At 46.5% G+C, this 20,854-nt stretch overlaps 1 long non-coding RNA gene across 1 annotated transcript; it reads right to left on the bottom strand.

The window, feature by feature from the left end:
• Positions 1–4,840: 4,840 nt before the first annotated feature.
• On the bottom strand, positions 4,841–6,512 carry LOC124708746. The gene is made up of 2 exons (XR_007005308.1): positions 5,951–6,512; positions 4,841–5,196 (listed from the first exon to the last, which is right to left on the bottom strand). It is a non-coding gene; the product is annotated as an uncharacterized LOC124708746 (long non-coding RNA).
• Positions 6,513–20,854: the final 14,342 nt, after the last annotated feature.

The raw sequence follows: 20,854 nt of genomic DNA, 5'->3' as shown, positions 1-20,854 counted from the left end.
TTTATGTTCGGCTTTGACTCTTTGGCAAACGCCACATGAAGCCACATACTTCGCCACATCGACTTTCATACGCTTCCACCAAAAGTTCTGCTTTAGATCGTGATACATTTTGGTCTCCCCGGGATGGACTGTGTAAGGAGTGCGATGTGCTTCTTTGAGGATATCATCTTTCACCTGGGCTTTTTGCGGAATGCAAAGGCGACCTTGAAATCGCACAACTCCTCTACCATCAATGGTGAATGGACCCACCCTTCCTTCTCGGACGCGCCTCGCTGCCTGCATCAGCAAACGATCTTGTGCTTGTGCTTGTCTAACACGTTCAACGATGTCAGACTCAAGAGTTAATTGGATTTCGGCTTGTGCGGTGCCCGCATAGCAAAAGGAAATATCCATTTTCTCTAGCTCAGATGGAAGAGTAGCCACTATAGGACCAACCACTTTTCGGCTCAAAGCATCAGCAACCACATTGGCTCGGCCTGGCTTGTAGCCGATGGTAAGATCGTAGTCCTTGATCAGTTCCAACCACCTTCTCTGCCTGAGATTTAACTCTTTTTGAGTGAAGATGTACTTGAGACTCTTGTGATCAGTATACATGTCACAAGCCTCTCCATAGAGATGATGTCTCCATATCTTGAGGGCATGAACAATTGCAGCCAATTCTAGATCATGGGTTGGGTAATTCTGCTCATGTGGCTTCAGCTGCCGGGATGCATAGGCAATGACCTTATCATCCTGCATGAGCACACAACCAAGTCCAAGTTGTGATGCATCAGAGTATACGGCAAAACGCTTACCTGGTTCAGGTAGCGCCAAGATGGGAGCGGTCACCAATCGCTCCTTCAGATAACAAAAGCTCTTCTCACAAGCTTCATCCCAAAGGAATTTGGAATTGACTTGCGTCAGCTTAGTCATTGGCTTGGCAATGGTGGAAAAGTTCTTCACAAACCGACGGCAATAACCGGCAAAGCCTAAGAAGCTTCTTACTTCCTTAACATTGGTTGGCCTTGCCCAATCAACTACGGTGGAGATCTTACTTGGGTCAACAGATATGCCATGTTGGTTGATCACATGGCCGAGGAAGCCAACTTCTGAAAGCCAGAACTCACACTTCTTCAACTTGGCATAAAATTTTTGTTGCCTCAAGGTTTCAAGAACAATTCGTAGATGACGAGCATGATCTTCCTCCGTCTTGGAGAAAATAAGAATGTCATCAATGAAGACAACCACAAAGTTTTCGAGGTAGGGGTGGAACATGTTGTTCATTGTCTCCATGAAACAGGCCGGGGCGTTCGTCAGACCAAATGACATGACCTTGAACTCATAATGCCCGTACCTGGTAGAGAAGGCAGTCTTCTTGATATCTTGCTCTCGAACTCGAATTTGATTATAGCCAGATTGTAGGTCAATCTTAGAGAATACCTTGGCTCCCTTCAACTGATCAAACAAGTCCTCAATGCGAGGGAGTGGATACTTGTTCTTGATTGTCACCCGGTTAAGACCACGATAATCAATACATAGGCGCCAGGTACCATCTTTCTTGGAAACAAAGAGAACCGGTGCGCCCCATTCGGACACACTCTTTCGGATTAGTCCTTTAGAGAGGAGGTCGTCCAATTGCTTCTTAAGCTCTTCCTGAAAGGGTCGAGCTAGACGATATGGTGCTATTGAGATGGGTTGAGTACCAGGAATCAACTCAATGCAGAACTCAGTGTCCCGCTCTGGGGGCATGCCTGGAAGCTCATTTGGGAAGACATCAAGGTAGTCACACACTGTTGGTATTTCTTGGATGCACAAGGGGGTACTCGGCTTTCCAAGAAGAGTCCACAGTATCCCACTCTTTGGAGATGGTTGGCCTGGAAAGAGACTAGCCAACACCGACAATGTTTGTGGAGGTGCACTAGCTTGGTAGACACACTCTTTTCCAGAGGGTGAGTCAAGGGTGATGATTCTCCAAAAGCAAGAGATCACCGCTTTGTAAGTTTGTAGCCAATCCATGCCAAGAATCACATCAAAAGGCTGGAATTGCAGGATGAATAGATTTGCAGTGAAGTCTTCATCCTCAACAGAAATTTCACAACCAGGACACACAACGCAACAAGAAAGGAGTCCACCCGGGGAATTAACTCTCACTGGTTGCGAGATTTCTTGCCTAGACATATTTGCCCGATTCGCGAAGTCTAGCGATACGAATGAGAAGCTAGAACCAGAATCAAATAGTACTAGAGCTTCGAGTGAGTTGACTGGTAGAGTACCTGTGACAACATCTGGACGTCCAGCTGAGGATGATGAAGGTAGTGTATAAAAACTCTGTCCGGTTGGTGCAGGTGGAGCACAAATCTGCGGGACAGTTGGAGGAGCATGGGGTGTTGGATAGTTTGGTGGCCCTATGAAAGTTGGTGGCCAGTAATATCCTTGAGGAGGAGGTCCCCAAGCAGCATACGGATAAGGCGGAGCTTGAACATTCCTCATTGCTTGGACAGAGCCATGAGAAGATACAGGTGCAGATGAAGATTCAGCTTGGGAAGACACTGGCTGCCACTTGATGATGCTAGCGGGGTTCGACTTGCAAACCCGCTCCATGTGACCACTTCTGTGACAACCATTGCAAAAACCAGACCAATTGCACTCATTGGCTCTATGACCTTCACCACACTTGAAACACATCATCCCTTGCCCTGGCACTGGACGGTAAAACACACGTGGGCTAGAGGAGGATTGGGCCTTTTGCATCTTCGGCTTGAAGTTCTGGGAGGTAGACTGCACATACTTAGGTTTCTTCCCAGAGCGGCGATTAGACCTACCACCATCACCAAAGTCTCGCTTCTGGTTTCCACCCGAAGTAGAGAAGTTACTAGGGCCACCTTGTGAGGAAGTTAGGGCTGGAGGTGAGCCATTCTGTAACTCAAACTCTATCTTTTTGGCTTTCTCAACCAGTGAAGAAAAACTAGAGGATCCCGCAGCACTAAGCACAACACGATATTGCTGCTCTAGTCCATCCTTGAATCTCCTTGCCTTCTCTTTATCATCACTAACCACCGTTGGCACAAAGCGAACGATGTCATTAAATTCAGTTTCATAGTCCTGGATGGTTCTATTACCTTGCTTCAACTTGTTGAGTGCATTTTCCATCCTCTCAACATAGGAGGCTGGATAGTACTTCTCAATGAACTGTGTTCGAAAGAACTCCCAAGTTGGTGTGCCATGATCTGGGGTTAGAGAGGAACGAACATTCTCCCACCAGATGTCTGCATTGCCCTTCAGCTGGATGGCAGCAAACATCACTTTCTGGGTTGGTTGTACTTGCATGACTTCAAGGCGTCGTTCCATGATGCGCAACCAATCAGCTGCCACAACAGGAGAGCCGGTCCCATTGAAAGTGTCAGAGTGTACCATAGACCAAGTGAGAAGAGGATTCACTTGTCTGGGGCCAAAAGGCTCATTCATTATGCCCTGAACATTGGCAGGAGCATGAACTGGGGCTTGGGCTTGGGCTTGCTGACGAAGTGTGTGAAGTTCTTGCATCAGTTCACGCCACTCAGCTTGGGGTGGTGGAGCAGCATCATTGGCAACATCAGGAGCTGCCACAGATTCCTCACCACTCCCCTCAGCTACAGGTTGGGCACGCTTGCGTCCTCGACCTCGGGGGTTAGCATCAGCAGCAGCTTTTGCCCGGGCAGAAGGAACCCGATTTCTACCGCCTTTACCCTTTGGCATCTAAGGAACACAAGGAGAAAAGATGAGTAAAGGAATATAAGAACACATACTTCAAACAGAATTAAGATTGAAATATAAACCCAAGAGACCCGGAAACGAGTACTACTCGAACCACAGACTGCTTAAGAAGCCTTATAAAAACACTACAAGCAATCAATGCACAAGAAATAAGGCTTGCAAGCACATAACCGGAAGGAAATCGTTCCTACTGTGCACCAGTGTGTCAAGTTTTAATGTTATTTAACCATCTAATCAAGTTTTATTACAAAACGTTCTAGCATACTAGTAGGAGAATTGGGATATTTCACCCAACCTCAAAAGAATTGACGTCCTCGTCAATTTGAATTTTGTATATATTAACAAGCAATCAACATCTAGTAAGCAAGCAAGTACTCATAGGTCCTAAGATCTTTTCTTTGGTATACATGCTTACACATGTATAGCAAAGTTATAGCTTAGCTGATACCAACTATAACACCCCTCCTTGTAAGAAGGATGTTACCACAACTACAACAAAACTTAACATGCTAGTGGAAAACTCCGGCAGCACCTCCCCTGTACTGTCGGACATCCACAACAGGCAATTGAAATAAACACAATATATTTATAAGAGTACCACAGCGGAAGCATAAACAAGCTCATACAACACATGTGGAGCTAGATGGTGAAGTCCCACCCCGCTACGCCACAGACAAACAACCTTAGAGGTCACAACCACAAACCAAACCAGATTTATACTTTATACACATCAAGCAAACCTAGCGATCATGAACCATAAGCCAAAGCATGTGAGATGTCATGATAAAGTTAGGTGGAAGCAAGGGTGGTGTAGTTTGTGAGTGCACATCCGTGGGAGCTACGCGTTTCCAACCACTTGCAAACCATCGTTCACTAAGTTGTACCCGAAACAAAACCACGAGGGTGAGTCGCAAGACTCAGCAAGTACACAACATAAGCATGGTCAATATTGGAAAGTAAGAACATGACTCCATCTCTGAACATGGGAAAGTAATGCTCGAACTTCCCATCCTTGGAGTGAAATAGGTATGCATGAGGAAACAATGCAATCGAATAAGACCGTGACTAGGCTCTGAGCTTTGCCGGCAAGCTGAGGAGGGGCGACGTCTCACCACAACTCCTTTCCATCTCACCAAGTGAGAGGACCATAGCATGGGGATGGACACGAAGGACCATACGCTCGCAAAGCGAGGATCATTCCTTGGAGTTGGGAAGATACGCCCATGATGGATTTTGTATCAATAAGAACCAAGAATAACCAATCCCTATATCATACTAGTGGTATGGTTCATTGGAATGTACACTAGGAAATGTCATGTTCACCATTGCATGAATATAAGTGAATCATATAAACATGGGCATATTATAGAAATGAATATATCTTGGATTGCCCGGTGTACTCGCCTCAACCGTTGCGAGGGAGGTGGTGTGAGGCTACCTCCTGCGGGGTGGTGCTGCAACCTGCTGTAACAACATGCATTCAAGGCTCAAATATTGCACCATAGCAAGGCATGACAAACAAGCACATACACGGTCCTAATCGCAACCCCGGGAAGCAACCCTTTGCTGCCCCTTCACAAAACAATTCAAAACTAGAGTTTGAAAGCTCGGAACGAAGCAAATGATATGGCTATGGATTCACAAGAAACATACCTACAAATAAGTCCAACTATTCAAACTCAGATTATGAACTTAACTAGCTCATATCTAGCAAATACTACTATGCTGTTCACAGATTTCAGAATATGAAACAGCTGACTTTGAAAATTCATAGCAAGATAAACAACCATGGAATTTAAGTAAAACAAGTTAATCTATGAAGTACAAGATACCAGATAGCTATACCCCTGTAGAACACCAATTTATCTACCATGGAATAGCATGAAAAGTTATGAACAACAACTATGATAACACTGTTTTGTGAAAACGGATCAGGAACTTGTTTTTACCGCTGCGACTAAACCGCTCAACCAAATTGAGTGAATGACCACTCAAAACGATCGCAGGAACAAGACCTACAAATCATTCCAGACAAGCCTCCTCTGACTCGGGCATCTGGGTACTCGAAAATGAAGGTTTCTGAAACTGCTTGCCCAGAAACGGAAATATGGCTCTCTATCCCTAATCCATAAGATGGTTTACTCATCCCCAACCCTAGGAACCATGGGATCACCATGTATAGCATGTAAGAAAAATCACAAAAGATGGGGAAGCTCACACTTGGAGCTTGACCAGAAGAAATCGGACAGAGGTAAGGGTTGAGGATCTTCTTTTCTTCTCCTCTTCTTCGATCTTCTTCTCTCCTCTCGCTTGTCTCTTCAAGATACTATCAGCTGCCCTTGGAGAAGGCCTGGGCCGTGGTACAGGTTGGAGATTCAGGGGAGAAGAGGCCAGGAAGGGGGAGGTGGAGGGAAAGCCATGAGGAAAGGAGGAGACCACGGGTGAGGGAGGGGGTCTGGCTTGGGGATGATGATGGAGTGCTCACGATGGAGTGGATGAGGCTCAAGACTAGGATAGAGATAAGGGTCAGCTCACCCTCTTTACCTTAATTAAAAGATAAATTCGAAATTCCCAAATAATCATAACCATTGAAATAAAATAAACAATGGAAGATGCATCCGCAGTTCGATTTCGGGGTATGAGTAGTCTGTTTCGACCATCTTGACGAGGCCGACACAACTATGGAGTCGGATTTTTGATTCAGAGAACCAATTAAAAGATGGGTATTAAGAGTCGAAAGATATGTTTTTATCGGAAAAAGGTTATCGGGAAACCAGGGTGTTACATCTATGATCATCTTCATTGGCCACGGTTGGAGCTCTCGTGCGCTAGTTTCTTTTGTGGGTCTTAGAGCATCTCCAGTCGCATCCCCCAAAGCGTCCCCCAAACAGCGTCAGATTGAGCGCTTGGGGGAGGTGTTTTCTTCGTGTCGCATTTGGAGGACGTCGCTCCCCAGATGCGTCCCCCAAACGCCGCCCCAAACTTATTTTAACATTAAAATACTTTTTTTTTGCATTTTCATTTCAATAGAGGAGGAACATTCCACGAACTCATACATAATTGGGAACATGGTTTTACACAAGCCAAGACATAGTTTGGAACATGGTTTCCACAAACTAATACATAGTTAAAACATTGCAAAATTAGGAAACTTAACTAGTGTTGGCATCGCAGATTTCGTATGTTCGCTGCCAAAAAAGAACACTCTTAGGCATTCTCAGTTACCCAAACTGGAAAATCTAGCTGGTAATGATAGCTCTGTTGGTCCTTTCGAGGAAGAACATCCAGAAACCTCCGTTACCATTTTCGCTGCGAAGAAAGAACACTCGGCGTGTTCAATCATCGTCGCCGTGGTAGTGCTGACGGCATGACGTGTCGTCGAACACCTTGACGCTCATATCCGCGTCGCCTAGGTAGGAGAATGTGAGCACGCAACCGGCTTGGAGGTCCTGGTAGCGCGCGAACTTCTCCCAGCCGGTGCGGAGGTACATCTTGCCGCGCCCGTCGAAGAGCACGTCCACCAGCCACCGACAGCAGTCGCGTCCAGCCTCCCGCAGATGCAGCGCGGCCGGCTCGTTGCCGACGACGAACTCGACGAACTTGTCCAGCAGCCTCTAGATGCCGAGTGGGTCGCAATTGAGGACGACGACGAACTCGAACAATACTTGGTGCTCTTCCTGCTGGTACGCCGATGAAGACGACGACGACCTTGCAGCTCTGCCACAACCACGACCATGACCACGGCCGTGACCTCGGCCTCGGCCTCTGCCTTTACCAGCCATGGAAAGGCCCTCGACTCTTGGGCTGGTGGCAGCTAGGGTTGGGGAGAGAGGCTCTAGGGTTTGTGTGTGAGGGACGATGCGAGGGCGCCCATTTTTATAGGCCGGAGGGAGGCGGGGGAGCGATGGCGCTCATTAACGCCGACACAGAGAGCTAGGCGCGACAAGAAGCTTCGCTGCGCCTCTGCGGGAACTGCATCGCAGCGCCGATAACTTCCGTCGCGAGGTAGGCGACGGTTAGGTTAAACTTGAATGTGCCACTGACGCGTCGGTCCTGCCACTCTCCGCCTCGCTTTTCGTTGTGTCCGGCGTGCCCGGAGCGTTCCCTGTGGACCGGGGACGGGCTTGGGGCGCCGGACACCGTATTGGACCACGCGGACGGAAGGAGGCTTTGGGGCACGCGTCTGGGAACGAAATTTTGTCCGACGCGTCTCAAATACCTTTGGGGACCGCTTTGAGGGACACGGCTGGAGATGCTCTTATCATGATGATTTTCCGTCTATCTACTAAACACGCTCTACAAGGACAAGCTAGCACAGCTCCAACGAGGGAGGACGAGGACGACGACGCGCCATCGGCTCGCTCAAGTGTGTCTAGTTGTCGCTAGGTGGTCTAAGGACATGTTTATAATTTTATTACATTTAGTTTTTTTTTGTACTACTGTTGAGGATTATGAATAAATCAATGGATTTTTTTTTGCAAATTGTACATCGGCTATCAAATTTCCAAAAGTTATGCATTTAATATAAATATTTCTACCAAAGTCTTTATTATGTATTAATTTGTATTTTCGGCTACAATATTGTCAAATCTTCAATTCGATATATGAGCCTAACGTAGCGATCAAATATTTTTAAGATGAGGTTAGATAATCGCGCGGACAAGGATGAAGCTCCCCTTAAGGCAAGGTATGACAACTACCCTATCTTGCTTTTTGGTGAATACATTAAGATACACATGTTTATTTTTAGCAATTTAAGTGGTCATACATTAAAAAATGATTTCGTATGAGAAAGGTTTGCTTGTTTTTAGTGAATACTGCACAAAAATAACCTCGAACGAAAAACAAAGACGAAGTACCAATAACAAGACTCATTTTCTAGGTTCAATATGAATAAGATTATTTCTCCTACAGAAATTTATTATATCTCTTACTATATGAAAGTCAACCTTAAGCTAGCATACGCTTAGAGAGTTAAGAGATTTATTGATATTTGAAAAACACATCATATTTCTCTAATGATATTATCACCGCTCATTGAGTTGACATTGCTTTTAACAGTGGTGAAGACAACAATTGAAAGCGACATCTGAGCGACAAATATCATCAAGATCGAGTTACGAACCGATCAAGAGATATTCAAACGTCTTGATCTATAAAATTACAGAAGATTTTTCCAGAAAGATAAAGCTTTGCCATTGAACTGTCATTATTGGTAAGTTTATATATTTTACTCATTATCATATATGTTCTAATTTTTATTGTATAAGTGATTATGTGTGAATTACATATCATTAATGTCTCTGAATTATTTTATTCTTTGCATCCCATTTTTAAAGTTTCCTTATCTCAAGGGAGGAGGCGTTTTAGCTCATAGGAGCATTTGCACCCATTATGCAAAATAGTTTAAAAACAAATTTTAAAATATTAAAAAATTCTGACATAAAATTTATGGTGTACATCGTGACATTTTATGTTTGTACATAAGTTTTCGTGCAAAAATAATATTTTATGTGGCATGTACAAAAAAGACAAAAAAAATGTCATGTAGTCGTGTTGTAGCACCAAAATATATCTTTTTTGCCGAAGACACAGAAAAAAGTATTTTTCAGAAAATTTGTGTACGAACAGAAAATGTCTAGATGTACATGCAAAATTTTATTTCGAAATTACAATAAATTTATATGCTCCTATGAGCCAAAGTGGATTTTCCTATCTCAAGTTATTTCCGCCGTTCGCCACTGCGCGCGGATGCACTGCTCGCTCAGCTAGTTGCATTTTAACATAAACGTTTGAGGCACTCACTAAGTTTTCGAAGAAATGTCTGGATACACTGGTGGAAAAAGGGGCTTTGGTCGCGGTTGGCAACTTCCATTAGTCGCGGTGGCCCAACCGCGACCAAAGTAGCGCGACTAAAGGCCCCCCCTTTAGTCGCGGTTCCTTACGAACCGCGACTAAAGGCCCATCCACGTGGGCCGCAGGCGAGCGCTGGCGGAGGACCTTTAGTCGCGGTTCTTCCGGCCAACCGCGACTAAAGGCCTCCGCAGGGTTTAGGGTTTAGCCCCCCTCCCCTAAATCTGGTTTCTTTTTTATTTGTATTATTTTATTTCTTTTGTGTTTTAATTTTGAAGGAGTTTCACATATTCTACGGTACTGTATACATACATGCATATGAATGTACAATTTCAAACAAATTTGAAATTAGAACCAAAAAGAATTCAAGAGGAATATACAATATATATTCAATATCGGATGACCATATACAATATATATTCAATATCGGATGACCATATACAATTTTGAACAAGTTAGTTACAAATTCCGGTGCACATAAAGATCTACGTCATCGTAATAGTGTTCTCCTCTAGGATCGATGACTTCCCTCGCCAACCATCCAGCCTAGTTCCTCTTGAAGTGGCTCTGAGCGAGCTTCGGACTAAGCGTCTTCCGGAGGTTATTCCTCAGTGATGTTGTTCTCACACGTCCGGTCCCGCTCATTGCGCATCTCCGGATCCTCTCACAAACATAGTATCCACATAGATTGGTCCCCGGTGGCCGAGTATCCCCAATATTACGGCACCGCCATTTTAAAATGTAGCTCTTTTTTTGAATTCACCGACCTTGGTATCTACGAACCGTCTCCAAACCCTACGAGGCAAAGAAAATTAAATAAACAAGAGAGTTATTAATTAGTTACTTGATATTAGGAAATGATGAACGAAATAGGCCGATCGATATAGAGCGCAAATGAATGAAAATAATTACTTTTGCATCATTTTTCTCATGTCGCCCCAAAGCGCCGGATCCATATTCGAGAGTCGTGGACGAGAACCGAGGAGGTCTGAACTTTAATTACCATAAGAATCCAAAGGGGAACCCGCGGACACGATACATGCACAAGCCATGCATAACTCATCGATTAGCCACATACCATGCATGGAGTAAACAAAAGAGAATGTGCTCAAGACAGAAACACTCACCCAAAATGGTAAGGAAATAGAATATCACTTTTCTCTTGCTGTTTTCTAATAAACCGCCACAGTGTCTTCCTCCACGTCGGCGGGGTGGTGTTCTAACACATATGAATTAACGATGTGTGGGTCAATGAACCCAACATCATGGATGTTCCTTATTCGCATTTCCCGCTTCTTCATTATGCATAATATATAGCGTACACAACAAGATAGTTAGGACAATATATATATATATATATATAGTGACAATGTGCAATGAACGAGATGGGGTAGAAATTAATAAATCACTTACGTAACGTAGCAACCGATGATAGATTTGTCGAGCTCGCGCAGATTGAACAGCCGGAACAATTCACTCGGAGGAATTTGTACCCAAAGTAACGTTTGAAGTGATGCACATATTTAACTTCCGCATAGATATAGTCTTTGGCGTTTTCATGTTTTATGTAACCCTTGTACCAATTTAGCGAGACCTTTCATTTGTCGAGGTAGATCCTCTTCCTCGCGCAGGCTCGATGAGAGGGCCATTCTTCACATATGTAAATACTACGTCCTTCATTGGCGCCTCATCAAGGCCTAACAGTGCACGAAGAGTGATACCTAACTCGGCCGCTTGTTCTCTGGCACTCGTTACGGCTCAATCCATAGTGCTGCCGCAGCTGCTATGATATCGGGGGCATCCGGACCGGCGGCTTGCACTATGAGCGGGGCGATCGATTGTTTACTTTGTTCCCCGAGCTGGGCAACTTCTTTCCCCTTTCTAATTTTTTCTCGGCCTCCAAGGCTTTCTTCTCCGCCAACTCTTTGTTCCTCTTGAACTCGAGTGCTTGCCTACGAAGTTCACGTAAATAGTCGTCGAGCAGATTCTTCGCGGCTTGGGACGGTGTGTTCAAAAATGACTTAGCCCACTTCTTTTGCTCATCGGAAAATACCGGCTTGGGCTCGCCCTCTCTTTTCTTCTTGCACTCCTCCTTCCATTTCTCATGCCGAGCAGCCACGGCCGCTGCATTTTCCTCGACACTAAGTTCCCAAGGCCTCGGGATGAGAGGCTTCAGTGATGGCTCGGTATCTTTGTTTTCTTAGGTACATAAGGGTCCGGGTTAATAACCCAGGACTGCTTCTCGCTTCTTCGCCGAGGTGGATTGGGGGCGGTACCGGTGTCCGATCACCCGCCGGACAAGGATCTGGGGGCGGCGTCGTCGGCTGACGTGAATGAGGTGTATTAGGTGAAGCACCACCGCCACCGTCACCGCCACCGCCACCGTCACCGCCACCGCCACCGTCACCGCCACCACCACCGCCACCGTCACCGCCACCGCCACCACCACCACCGTACGGGGGTGGACTTGTTGGCGCCTCGCCTGGAAACTTGATAAATTTCTTCTGCCATAGAATGAACTCGGCGCTTGACATCTCCAAGTCTTTTCACCCCTTTAGGTGTAGCAATGTCAATGTCCAGTGTCCTCAAACCCTTGGACTATCTCCTCCACCGTGACACGAGCATAGCCATCTTGAATGGGGTTGTTGTGGTGGAGTGCTCCAGGTGGTAAAGCACCGCCGATGGCTACCTTCATGGACATGTTCCCGATAGGATAATACGGATGACATGCTTTCATCTCCTTTATATCGTCCACGGGGTAGCGAGGAGGCTCCGGTGCAGTAACCTCGACCACCAGCCGAGGCTCCGGTGCAGTAATTTCGATCGTCGGTGCACCAGCCCGGTGAGGCCTCCGTGGAAGCCACGCCGCTTCTTCTCCGCTGCCGGCTTCCGAGATCCATTGGATGATCTTCATGCTGCGCCCGAGCTGCATCTCTTTCGGCGACTAGTACACTCACGGTTTTCTTCATCACATCCATTTCCGTTACCAACTTCGCCACAACATCCGCATCCCGATCCATCTTTCTCTTACGGCTTCAGTAACCGTACGGGTCATCTTTCCGGGGAACCCTAGTTTCCACGAAATGTCCCCGGCATGCCTCGTACACGTCCTCCGTGTTCAGGATTCCCGAGGGCTTTTGTCGGGCGTCGTTCTCTCCGTTGAACCTGATCCTCCCTCTTGAGCATCCCTCATTGCCTCAATAAGGTTTTGGGTGGGTGTAATTATTTTGCCCCGGTAAACACACTCCCCCGTCTCCGGGTTCAGCCGATCCCCCATGCCCGTACCACCAGCTTTTGGCCCTTGGGTCCCATCCCTCCGTACCGGGCGGATTCCTCGCGCCCTCAGCCTCGTTCTCCATCTTCTCCCACTTAGGCTGCCAAAAGCGATACCCTCCTCGGCCCCATTTTATGATTGTACTCCTTCTTGGCCGCATTTTCCTTATTTTTTTTCGATAGTTCAAGGAACTCGCTCCGATTTCTTTTGCTTCACAAATTCTGGCCAATCATGTTGCGCTTCTCATATTGTCCTTTGAAATCCGGAGTCTTGCCCTGGTTGACAAAGTCATGGGCTAGATTTTGCTTGTATTTCCGGAATGCGTTGGCCATCCTAGAAAGAGCGAACTGTTTGACTAGCTTGCGCCTCTTCTTGTTTTCCGCAATCTTGTTACCCTCCTCATCGTATTTGCGGTATTCCGGAGGTAGAACGAAATGTTCCATAAGGGGTTGAAGCAATCTTTTTTTTCTCTCTTATCGACAAAAGTGAAACCAACACGTGCCTTCTTTGGCTCATTCCACTCCTGGCGGGTGATCGAGACGTTGTCTCTAACAACGGCTCCGCATTGGCTGACAAACTTGGTGGCGTTCTTGCTCGGGCTCCAGCCGGCCTGCCGGTTGCTTCGTCGACAACATCGATGGTGCATGTTTCTCCTGCTTTCATCGTCTTGGTTGCGCCACGCTTTGACGACGACGTACTCGATTTTTTTGACGATCCGGCCGAGGGCTAAAATAAGAAAGAGAGTCGCGCGCGTTAGTACACACACATTTATTCAAATCAGTTAGTTGTATCACCAGACGCTCAATATGTATATATATATACCTCGGCGCCGGAGGTGGTTGCTACTTCCAACCGAAGATCGTCGTTTATCGACGTTTCTTCCGCACCATCTTGCCGACAGCCGCCCTTCATCTTCACCCTCAAGGTTCAGATAAGAAGAGATATCATCTTCTTCTTCTCCGGTCGGCACATATATAACATCGCCTTTTATGATGCCGAAGATATGGTCTTCAGCGACCGGATCATAGTTGTCCAGAATCGGGTCAGCTCTATCGTCCGCCATATGTCAGTCCTGAAAACATGTAGTCAAAACAAATTAATTGTGTATATGCATTATCACATCTCTTCTACATATAATTAAACAGAGAGGGCGACGAGCGGGAGGCGAGAGGGGGACGCGTGTTATATGCGGACGATCGACTTCGCAATGACCGCGTGGCGGTGGCGAACCGGTGGCGAAAGGGCGCGGCGGTGGCGGTGCCGAGGACACATAACCCTCGCCGCCCCTCTCGATCCCAAAAACACCGCGCGTATACGGAGGGGGCGACGAGCGCTGCCGGCCCCCTCCGTATACGCGCGGTGGTAGCTGGTCACCGCGGAAGCGCGTTCCCATGCCGAGGTGGGCGCCGTCGGTGGGGAAGGAGGACGTACGGGGAAGAAAAGTCGACGAGCACGGGATTTTTCATAAATTTGACTTAGTTAAAATTTAGTTCTTTTTACACAATTTTTTTTTAAGTCAAATTGTAGTTCTTCTTTTACACAAACTTTAAACTTAAATTTTACACTATTTTTAAGTTGCAATATACTTAAAACTATTTTTCATTTAAAGTTACAATATTTTTAAGTTGAATAAAAATTTGAAGTTACAAATTACTTAAAACTATTTTTCATTTAAGTTACAATTTGTAAGTTACAAATTTTGAAGTTTTAATTTTTAAGTACTATTTTTTGTTAAGTATTTTTTTGTTAATTACTTAGTTACAAATTAAAAAAAAAAAAGTGGGACGGCTAGGCGCCCCTGGCCCTTTCTCTCTCTCCTTACTCTCTCGTTCTCTCCGTTCTCTGCACACACGGCCGGCGCGCGGCGCGGCGAGGGCACACGGCCGGCGGCGGCGATCCGAGACGGCGGCACGGCAGCCGGCGGCGGCGATCCGAGACGAGTCCTTACGCTTCTCGCGCTGTCGTCTCGGGCGGCGGCGATCTCTGTGGCGGCGGCGGGCGCGGCACCGGCCGGCTAGCGCGCGCGCGGCGACGACGAGGATCGAGCGCGGCGACGGTCGACGACGACGAGGATCGAGGACGGCGGGCGCGCGACGGGCAGCCTGGCGGCGGAGAAGATCGAGCGCGCGCGGCGAGCGTACGAGCGGGCGAGGAAGAAGAACCGTTGCGCCCGCGGGCGGCGCGGGTATTTAAAGGGAGGCGATTTAGTCGCGGTTGGTGTGGCCAACCGCGACTAAAGGGTGATCTTAGTCGCGGTTGGCCACACCAACCGCGACTAAATCCCTTTTTTCACCCCTTTTTTGGTTCCCCGCGGAAATGAGCTTTAGTCGCGGCTGGCCGTGCCAACCGCGACTAAAGGCCTATTTCGAAATTTTTCCTATTTGTAAATGTTATAAATACAAAATAATATATCAACAAATTTAGAAAAATAAAACTAATTCATTTCTAAATGTGAAAAATATAAATAATATATCAACAAATTTAGAAAAACAAAACTAATTCATTTCTAAATGTGAAAAATACAAAATAATATATCAACAAATTTAGAAAAATAAAACTAATTCATTTCTAAATGTGAAAAATACAAATAATATATCAAAAAATTTAGAAAAATAAAACTAATTCATTTAAAAATCTTAAAAATACAAATAATATATCAAAAAATTCAGAAAAATAAAACTAATTCATTTCTAAATGTGAAAAATACAAATAATATATCAAAAAAATTAGAAAAATAAAACTAATTCATTTAAAAATCTTAAAAATACAAATAATATATCAAAAAATTCAGAAAAATAAAACTAATTCATTTCTTCACCGTCTTCCCTCCTCTTTCTTCCCGCCAATTTCTTCCCGCCTCTTTCTTCCCGCCTCTTTCTTCCCGCCTCTTTCTTCCCGCCTCTTTCTTCCCGCCACTTTCTTCCCGCCTCCTGTCTTCCCGCTCCCATTTCTCCCGCCATTTCTCACTACATATATGTTGCCCGGCTTGGCCAGCATTATCACATCTCTACAATCTCTCATCACTCTCTCATGGCTTCCAACGCACCCACTCTAACCTACCAGCAGGTGGAGGAGCTTTGCGCCTCGAACTACCCTTGCCCACCGGGCTACCGCGTCCCTGCCGGCTGGAGCCTAAGCGCCGGCGGCGTGCCGGTCCCTCCCATCCCTCGAGTACCGCGCGCACGGGCGGCCATCACGAACCACTACTACCTCGACCTCACGCCGGAGCAGCGGATGAATCCCCGCCGGCATCCCGATAACCGAGCATACTTGGGACGCCTTCTTCATCAATCGGCGTGAGAGGGCGCTCGCTGGGTATGAGGAGGACGGTCTCGCCTCCCGGAAACTTCCACGAGGCCGGCCGGTCGGCTATGGTGGTACGGCCGGACTCCGCGCAGCGTCATGGACTACATCACGGCCGGCGATATCCCCCGCCTCGCGCTACCCTCAGCTCGAGCCACGAGCGCCGCCCGACGACAGCGACGACAGCAGCGACGACGACGCCGGCAACTTAGAAGGCGACGACTACCAGTACAACGGCGGCGGCTATGAAGACTACGAGTATGCATACGCCTAGGCAGGAGTATGACTAAATCACTCCAAATTTCATGTATGCAGGAGTATGACTTAGTCACTCCAAATTTCATGTACGCAGGAGTATGACTTAGTCACTCCAAATTTCATGTATGCAGGAGTATGACTTAGTCACTCCAAATTTCATGTATGCAGTGAGTATGACTCGAATCACTCCAAATTTCATGTATCATCAGTGCTATCTCGAGTCAATTGAATCATTCGAAAATGGACACCAAACACATCACGGGTAATATAATTCACATGATTCATTCAACAAAGTTTGGTACAATAAATTATTACACATCATTTCTTCCCTTGTGTCCCCGCTTGCTTACGATTGTGCCGTATCCATGGAGCATCCTCATCATTTAACTTAATGCTTGGGTCGGTGTTCACTTTGAAGGGCGGAATTTCAGCAAACATATTATAATCTTCCGACATGTCCGTCTTGTCCTCCACTCCCACGATGTTTCTTTTCCCCGAAAGAACAATGTGGCGCTTTGGATCATCGCATGATGTACTGATCGTTTTCTTATCTTTCCGTTTCCTCGGTTTGCTACTCATGTCCTTCACATAGAAAACCTGAGCGACATCTTTCGCTAGGACGAATGGTTCGTCAAGGTAACCAAGATTGTTGAAATCCACCATTGTCATTCCGTATTGCTGGTCCACCTTTACCCCACCTCCCGTTAGCTTGAACCACTTGCACCGGAACAAAGGGACCCTAAAGGAGGGTCCATAGTCAAGTTCCCATATCTCCTCTATGTAACCATAATATGTGACCTTTTGCCCATTCTCGGTTGCTGCATCAAAGCGGACACCACTGTTTTGGTTGGTGCTCTTTTTATCTTGTGCGATCGTGTAAAATGTATTCCCATTTATCTCGTACCCTTGGAAAGTCGTTATAGTCGAAGATGGTGTCTTGGCCAACATGTACAGCTGATCTACAACCTTATTGTCACTCATTAAATGTTTTCTCAACCAACCGCCGAAAGTCTCCATGTGGGCCTTCCTAATCCAGGATTCGAGCTTCCCGTGGTTGTCCGAGCGTAAAATATTCTTGTGTTTCTCAAAGTACGGAGCCACCAAGCTGGAATTGGTCAGTACTGTGTGGTGTGCTTCAGTCAGAGAATGGCCGTCCATACATATCATTGATTTCCTTCCGATCGTGCCTTTTCCACTTAGTCTCCCCTCGTGCCGCGATCGAGGAAGACCAATCGGCTTAAGGTCAGGAACAAAGTCAACACAAAACTCAATTACCTCCTCATTTCCATAGCCCTTGGCGATGCTTCCTTCTGGCCTAGCACGGTTACGAACATATTTCTTTAATACTCCCATGAACCTCTCGAAGGGGAACATATTGTGTAGAAATACAGGACCGAGAATGGAAATCTCATCGACTAGGTGAACCAGGAGGTGCGTCATAATATTGAAGAAGGATGGCGGGAACACCAACTCGAAACCGACAAGACATTGGATCACATCGTTCAGTAACCGTGGTAGAACTTCTGGATTGATTACCTTCTGAGAGATTGCATTGAGGAATGCACATAGCTTCACAATGGCTACTCGAACATTTTTCCGGCAGAGCCCCTCAAAGCAATCGGAAGCAATTGCGTCATAATCACGTGGCAGCCGTGAGACTTCGGGTTTTGGAACTTTTTCTCCGCCATGTTTATTATTCCCTTTATATTGGACGAGAATCCTGACGGGACCTTCATACTCGCTCAGGCATTCAAAAAAGATGACCTTCTCTTCTTTGGTCAGAGCGTAGCTGGCACGACCTTGAAACCGTTCCGGATGCTGGTCATCAGGGTCTTTCAAACTTTGCTGGTCCTACCGTGCTTCCTTTGTATCATTTGACTTCCCATACACGCCCAAGAAGCTTAGGATGTTCACGCAAATATTCTTCGTAACGTGCATCACGTCGATTGCAGAGCGGACTTCTAGGACTTTCCAATATTCTAGCTCCCTGAATATAGATTTCTTCTTCCACATGGCTACGTGCCCGTCAGCTCCCTTCGGAACCGATTGTCCGCCGAGACCCTTTCCAAAGATGACTTTCAAACCCTTGACCATATCAAATACCTCAGCACCGAGTAGTGTTCCGCAGGCTTCGGCCGGTGATCTGCCTTGCCGTTGTAATGCTTGCCTTTCTTTCTTCTCGGATGACCTTTCGGAAGAAATCGACGATGCCCAAGGTACACGTTCTTCTTACAATTTGGCAAATGTACACTTTCAGCCTCATGTAAGCAGTGCGTGCATGCATTGTATCCCTTATTTGACAGTCCCGAAAGGTTACTAAGAGCAGGCCAATCGTTGATGGTTACGAAAAGCAACGCTCGTAGGTCAAATTCCTCTTCTTTGTGCTCATCCCACACACGGACACCGGGTCTGCCCCACGGCTGTAAAAGTTCATCAACTAATGGCCTTAGGTACACATCGATGTCGTTGCCGGGTTGCTTCGGACCTTGGATGAGCACTGGCATCATAATGAACTTCCGCTTCTTGCACAACCAAGGAGGAAGGTTGTAGATGCATAGAGTCACGGGCCAGGTGCTATGGCTGGAGCTCTGCTCGCCAAAAGGATTCATGCCATCCGTACTTAGACCAAATCTTATGTTCCTTGCGTCAGCTGCAAAATCTTTGAACTCTCTGTCGATCTTTCTCCATTGCGTTCCATCCGCGGGGTGTCTCAACTCCCCGTCCGACTTACGGTCCTCTTTGTGCCATCGCAACAACTTGGCATGCTCTTTGTTCCTGAACCGACGTTTCAATCGTGGTATTATAGGAGCATACCACATCACCTTGGCGGGAACCCTCTTCCCGGGTTTCTGGCCCTCAACATCGTCACCAGGGTCATCGCCTCTGATCTTATAACGCAATGCAGTGCATACTGGGCATTCATTCAAATTCTCGTATTCACCGCGGTAGAGGATGCAGTCGTTGATGCATGCATGTATCTTCAGAACCTCTAAACCTAGAGGGCAGACAACCTTCTTTGCTTCGTACGTAGTGGCGGGCAACTCGTTATTCTTTGGAAACATATTCTTCAACATTTTCAGCAAGTTTTCAAATGTCGAGTCAGCTACACCTGCCTGTGCCTTCCATCTCAGCAAATCCAGTGTGCAGCCCAGCTTTTTCAGACCATCATCGCATCCGGGGTACAGCGCCTTCCTGTGATCCTCTAACATGCGATCCAAATTCTCCCTCTCTTTTTCAGTTTCGCAGCGTCTCCGTGCATCAGCAATGGTCCGACCAAGATCATCAACGGGATCATCACGTGCCTCTTCTTCACCTTCCCCTTCACCGTCCCCTTCACCTTCAGCATCCTCCATGAAAGTATCACCGAAATGAGAAAGATAGCTTTCATCATTGAAATCATCCCCTTCTTCATCTTCTTCCATTATAACCCCTCTTTCTCCATGCTTGGTCCAACAATTATAGCTTGGCATGAAACCGTGCCGAAGCAGGTGCATGTGAACATCTCTTGAGGAAGAGTAACCCTTCTGATTCTTACACTTAACACATGGACAGATAACAAAACCCCCTGCTTGTTCGCATTAGCCACTACGAGGAAATCTTTCAAACCCGTACTGAACTCGCCGGAGAGTCGGTTACCGTACATCCATTGCCGATTCATCTGCATTATTATAATATAAAATATATAATTAACCATCATGCATTTGTTAAACTAACTAGCTACAAACAATATAAATTAAACAATGAACTACACACACATGCATATTTTATCAATGACACATCAAAGGTTCAAGTTGCTAACCGCGATCGAGGAGGAAAAAATAAATGAGAAAGCTCAAGTGTGACTCCAACACTTCATATCATGTTTGTTTCATGCTCTTGGGGCATTTCATCAAACACCTTATGTGCATAAGAGGAACCAAAAGCAAACCTAACACTCACTTGTGAAGTTTGTGAAGAGAATGGCTCCAAATGGCTAAGTGTTGGCTGCTGGATGGGTATATATAGGGAGAGGGCTTTAGTCCCGGTTGGCCCGGCCAACCGCGACTAAAGGCCTTCGAGCACCTTTAGTCGCGGTTGGGCTGGCCAACCGCGACTAAAGCCCCCACGTGCACCAGCTGGCCACCGTGCGCCCTGGGCCCAGGCCTTTGGTCGCGGTTCGCCACACGAACCGCGACTAAAGGCCCCATTAGTCGCGGTTCCTTTACCTTCGCGACTTATGGGGCTTCCCGGAAGCCTGTTTTTCCACCAGTGATATTTCGAAGCGTTATCCAAATGTTTTCCTTTTTCTTCCAGCAGATTCAGCTTCACAATTGGTGGAGTATCTGGCTATGCATCAACGAGAGGGAATTAATATGTTTCGAGAAAGAACTGAGACGTGGCGACACCGCCGGACCCGGCGCCTGCACACGTCCCCTTGTCGTTCTTGGCTAGTCA

The sequence above is a fragment of the Lolium rigidum genome, chromosome 4 (assembly GCF_022539505.1).
Source record: "Lolium rigidum isolate FL_2022 chromosome 4, APGP_CSIRO_Lrig_0.1, whole genome shotgun sequence".
Classification (NCBI taxonomy): domain Eukaryota; kingdom Viridiplantae; phylum Streptophyta; class Magnoliopsida; order Poales; family Poaceae; genus Lolium; species Lolium rigidum.
This window is presented reverse-complemented; position numbering and strand designations above follow the sequence as displayed.